The following is a 6,396-nucleotide window of genomic DNA, read 5'->3' on the forward strand; positions in this document are numbered from 1 at the left end:
AAAATATACCATAACAGCCAAAATTACTGTATTTTGTTGATCAGTAACATTAGCTAAGACATCATGCGGGTTCCAGGTCATCCTCTACTCTCAATCCTGATTGTTTCAAACTTGTGCCAATTACTTAGTGACATCACAAGTTCAGCTTATACATAAATGGAAAAAAAAAAGTTAATTTAGTAAGTAAGGGGTAAAACACCTGTGGGTGTGCTGTTGTAGAAAATTAATCAGTGACTACGGGGTGAGTTACTGTTACAAGAAATTGATTATTTTTCTAATAACAGCTTGTCGCAAAGTGTTTTATTCCTCTTATAGCAATTTGGCACTGGTTATACTTTTGAAATTTATTAATAAATGAAATAGGGTACTTTTTATCCATTTATAGTTATATATAATGTTGTGGAATGTCCATGATACAAGTGAGTTCCTGTTATCAATTATGTTATAAATGATCATATATAAACATTTGTTCCCTCAACAGCCTCTCTGTTTTCGCTCTCTGTTGAAGTTAATACAAAAACAAAAAACCCTCAGCTTGTCATGTTACTAAATTAATGAAAAGACTTTCTTGTTGCAGAAATCTTACTGAGAAACAAGCCAGACTCCTTCCAATAATGTTAAATAATCGTCTTATTATAGCATGCTTATAGAAAACCTCAGCATGTCAGCGATGTTTTATTTAAACAATTTGTTTTAATCTGTTTATTAGCCTTAGATTATGTTGATCTAGATGTATTAGAGCCAGTGCATTAATAAGCTATAAATCTGTAGTAACTGTCAAAGCTGCTGTTATAGAAAATGAATCACTTCTGACCAATCAGAATCGAGAATTCTTCAACGCTGAGATGTAAATGCGTGTTAAAGGAATCGAATCAAAATCGAAGGCGTTTAAAAAGAAAAACATCTTGAATGCATTTGCATCCTGCAGTGTTGCGTAGATAATCCGGATTTAATGATCAGATTAATGACGTACAACAAAACAACCAGGTGTAAAACCAGGGTCAAAGTGAACGCGTGACCTGACCTGACCCTGCGCGGATTCTGTAGCTGTTAAACCCTTTCTTTTGTAAATCGGGTGCGTCCTGAATGAATGCCATTTGGAACAGTAGCTAAACCCGATGTTCGCCGGTTAGTCTGCTTTTCAGCTCGGCTCCATACTGAGGGCGCAACAACGCGCACGAGCGATTAACCGACGGAAACCACCCATTAGCAGCCTTATTCAAAAACCGAAAGCATACACATTATATATATATGTAGTCTTTAGATTATTATTGTTGTTGACAAATGAGGAATTAATTGTTCTTTACCTTTTTTCTTTTTATTAGTTAATAATAATAATAATAATAATAATAATAATAATAATAATAATAATAATAAATAATAATAATATTGGGATATTAAATATTTACCTTTTTTTTTCTTTTTTCAAGGGAAGACTTACCATATCCCTTGCATTTTGTCTTTCTTTATCTTTTCTCCGTGTGTGTGTGTGTGTGTGTGTGTGTGTGTGTGTGAAGCTGTGGTCGATAGAGGCTCCTCTAAGCGCGACTCTACATCGAAATGTAATTGCAGTCATTTTGCAGTCTTTGTGCACATTTGCTTTTTCCGTGTCGCAATTACAAGCAATTTCAGCGAATCTTTTTAGTGGAACAAAAAGAATAGGATGGGAGGAAGGGGAGAGAGAGAGAGAGAGAGAGAGACACGGCGGGGGGAATAGAGAGAGAGAGAGAGAGACAGAGAGAGAGATGTAGTATAAGATGGAGTTTGGGAGTTTGGCAGGGGCAGGGTGGGTGGAGAAGCGGCTCGGTTCGCGGTTAGCGTTTTAAAGCGGTTGCAGGTGGTCCTGAGCGCGCAGGGGGTCTGTTAGAGAAAAGAGCTGCTTAAAACAACCATGTTATCATCATGACCTCCCACAGAGACTGAAGCCGAAGACAACCCGGTGAACAAAATACTAGACATTCAAGTCTTTTATCAAGTTAATATAGGCTTACCTTATCTGCGCCTTTGGCATTTTAGCTATAAATATTTAAATATGTAGAATATTATAGTCTATATGGGGTCCACAGATGGCTGAAATTATATGATACTTTTGTTTTCTTTGTCTTCCTCTCTTCCTTATATACAGCATTATATTTAAATTGCTAATGGCTCTTTTTTTCGTTGTTATTAGAGCATATTCAATCATTTGGCTCTAAAATTTACATTTTGTAAAATATATGTTGAAAATATAACGGAATTATTTCTAAGAAACGAAAGAGATTAGTTTTTCCCCACAGATAGATCCAAAATCTGGGGGAAAATTAACACACTAAGAAAAAAGACGTTTTTTTTGTGCATTTTTTTTAAAAATATGTGTCAAAATATAGTGTGAGAATAGTACGAGAAGCCTATAGTGTTAATGACGTGGCTGCGTTATTGTTGTTATAGCGACCAAATTGCGCATAAAATCCTGAGCTTATATAGTATTATGGGATATGCAGACGTGTATAGGATATAAGCCACGGATGTGTATAGTGCTCAGCAAACGGATGCGATTAGCCGAGACTCCTAATGATGTGGTTTGCAAATAAAGGGCGGCATTTCAATCATTACCAGCTGAAACTCTGAAGGAATATGTGAAATGCTTATAATGTGCGGTAATAAGGCCATAAATAGGCGAACTGTACATTGGCGGAAATTCCTATGGCTGCGGAATTTAGACGGAAACGTTTCAAAACTGGTTCTTCTTCTTCTTCTTCTTCTTCTTCTTCTTTAAAATCCACCTCTTGTGAACGGGTTAAAACGTGTGGGGGTATTCAGGGTTAAATTTAGGATGTGTAGGATGAAAGCACATGCAGGGGGGGATGGAAAACCCCCAAACAATATCACTTAAGTTATGCTTCATTTATGTCAATATGAAGTGAGATTTTATTTTAATATTATTATATATTCTGCAGCTATTTTTAACTAACTATCTATCTAACTAACTATACACACACACACACACACACACACATACATACATACATACATGTGTGTGTGTCTTATAAATAGAATTAGATTCACAATTTACTTTGACTGGAGGCTGTAATGTAAACTCCCCCCAAAACGCCCACATGTAGGCTATACTGTAAACCTCGGTGATTTTACACTGTAATTCAAAAAGCAACTGGACCCGTGGTTTTGTGACACGTGGTTTTGTGCTTTGTACCATATGGGATTTCCCATACAGCCTACACTCTTAACAATAAAGATCATTTAGAGCAATGATATAGAAGAACATTTTTGGTTCTCTAGGCCACTTTTTTTTTTTTTCTCTCTCAGAAATCTTTTGTACCTTTAGTACCTTTATACCTGGGAAAGTGCACATGGTGAAGCATTGAAAGTACATCAATGGTCTAAACCTTATAAACCTTAGAATTCACTCAGCACTATGGGCTCATTAATGTTCCATAATTTGTGTGTGTGTGTGTGTGTGTGTGTGTATGTATGTATGTACCTTCAGAGGTCTTGAGGAGTCCATGCCTCGACGGGTCAGAGCTGCTTTGATATATTTTATGAAGGTGAAGCCGTGGTGTCTGGCATTAAGAAGTTAGCAGTGGATCCTTTAAGTCCTGTAAGTTGTGAGGTGGGGCCTCCATGGTTCAGACTTGTTTGTCCAGCACATCCCACCAATGCTCGATCCGATTGAGATCTGGGGAATTTGGAGGCCGAGTCAATACCTCAAACTCTTTGTCATGTTCTTCAAGCCATTCCTGAACAATTTTTGCAGTGTGGCAGGGAGCATTATGCTGCTGAAAGAGGCCACTTCCATTAGGGAATAATGTTACCATGACAGGGTTTACTTGGTCTGCAACAATGTTTAGGTAGGTGGTAAGTGTCAAAGTACTACTGTGCTACAGTAGCTCTTCTGTGGGATCGGACCAGATGGGCTAGCCTTTGCTCCCCATGCACATCAGTGAACCTTGGGCACCCATGACCCTGTCGCCGGTTCACTGGTTTCCTTCCTTGGACCACTTTTGGTAGGTACTATCCACTGCATACCAGGAACACCCCACAAGACCTGCCATTTTGTAAATGCTCTGACTTGGAAATGCTTCTGAGTTGTCTAGCTATCACAATTTGGCCCTTGGTCCTTACTCAGATCCTTACACTTGCCCATTTTTCCTGCTTCCAACACATCAACTTCGAAAAATGGCTGTTGACTTCCTGCTTAATATATCACACCCTTTGACAGATGCCATTGTAATAAGATAATCAGTGTTATTCACTTCACCTGTTTTTAATGTTATGGCTGATTGGTGTATATATTTTGGAGTTGCCAGCTGTTAGGGACAAATAACTGTAAGTATGTCTGGAATATTGTCTGTAACAATATCTTTACATCCTTAAAGAATTCAGGACATTAGTAATTTCATGAAAGAACTGCACACAGGTCCCATATAACTTCAATTATATTCAATTCAATTTTATTTGTATAGTTCTTTTAACAATTGGCATTGTAAAGTATTTAAGTTAGCGCTTACCAAAAAAAAAAAAAAGTATTGTCTGAGCGACAAAAAAGTATTGTCTGAGTGCTTGTCTATTACCTCCCCAACAGAGTTTTGGACTGATGGTATTCCTAGTTTGTGACCTAGTGAGCCAATATCAGAATGTATTTTTGATAGACTGCAAAGCACTATTGTAAGTCGCTCTGGATAAGGGTGTCTGCTAAATGCCATAAATGTAAATGTCACAAAGCAGCTTTTTATATAGAAATTCCAGATAGAAATTTTAGAATTTATAAATTTATCACTAATGAGCAAGCCAGAGGTGATGATGGCAAGAGAAAAGCTCCCTGAGACGACATGAGGAAGAAAGAGAGAAAGAACCTGACTCAAAAGGGAACCCATCCTCTTCTGGGTGACACCGGATAGTGTGATGAAAAATCATTTATCTTCTCCAAATGTATACTATATAGTCAAAAAGTGCTAAATGTGTTAACAAGAACTTATGAGCTTATGAGTAACTCCACTTCTTGCCTTGCCAGATTAAACAGCACTGAAAACCGCACTACTTTTCATACTGACACTGTAGACTGCTTCTCTTCATTCTTTCTAAAAGTGGTCAGTAGCTTATTAGCGACACTTTGGATTGAAGTAACTGAATTATCCTGTTATTCTGTGATGCTTTTGCTATTCAGATAAATTCACACACACAAAAGATTCTCACGACTAGCGTTATGGCCTGTAAACCAGTTGCTCAAGTTAAGGAAACAATATACTGTTTAAAACAATATACTGTTTACACTCTCATCGTTGAACGTTTAGCAGCTTAGGCACATAATGCAACCCTGACTGCCGAAATAATTGGTCACGTGGTATACAGTTCGTGAAAGTTCATATTTAATAGCTCCCAACCTTTTTACCTCCACCCCTTGACAGGTGACGTTGATTTTGTTACAGACCTACAACGCCTGTATGTGCAGTGTTTGTTTTCATATTACAAAAAGGCAACTCCCGGTGTATTCGGTGAATCATGAAGCACACACAAAGTTTTAATTGCACCATGGCACTTGATGCATATTGTGCATCATCTATTTCTGTAAAAAAAAAAAAAAAAGGCTGAGTTTCAAGAAATGAAACTTTACAGAACCGCGTGTCCCCCGTACCAAAAATAATCCAAGGCTGAGTCTGAGCTGGAAGCGCAGGGCGTTTTGGGAGAATAATGTTTCCGAGGCGGTTCTGCTTGAGGCGGTTTTATGCTTTTTTCCCCTCTCTCTCTCTCTCTCTCTCTCTCTCTCTCTCTCTCTCAGTCTACTTTGCTTCAGTGCCGCTCATAAAACGTCTGGGAGAGGCGCGCAATGACTCCAGAAAGTCTGCAGTGGGAAGAGCCGTGTAGCCGCACACGGAACGCCCTCCCCTCCCCGTTTCTCCGCCGCGTGCCAAAGTGAGACGCGCCCGCACACCGCCAAGCGCGCGCCTCTTTCTCCAAACGCATACTTCCACGCATACTTGAGCCGCATACTAGCGCATTAAATAGTAGTAATAGTGCGCCTTGACGCTCCCACGGGCCGCTATGTCTACGTTTGCATATAGCGCATAACCGCGTTATTATAGAAATTACCCAGATATTACAACAGATATTATTGCTATTATTCTGACTTTTTTTTTTTTACATAGTCAGCATGCTCTAGCAACCATGTAAGGGTTACATCCTGAGATTTTTCCCCCTATACTAGTACTTTCATGCTTATGATTTACACTGGAAGACACGGACATGGCGGCTGTTAAATACACGTTCTTATTGGACCGGAGGTGTGCGGTTTGTAACAGTCCAGCCGTTTCCTCTCTTAGCGCCCTCAAGGCGTCGTTTCTGCCTCCACTTGTGCCACGATTTGTCTATACAAATAAGGACATCCTTCAACAAAATTACCTA

This window comes from Pangasianodon hypophthalmus, chromosome 26 (genome assembly GCF_027358585.1).
Source record: "Pangasianodon hypophthalmus isolate fPanHyp1 chromosome 26, fPanHyp1.pri, whole genome shotgun sequence".
NCBI lineage: Eukaryota > Metazoa > Chordata > Actinopteri > Siluriformes > Pangasiidae > Pangasianodon > Pangasianodon hypophthalmus.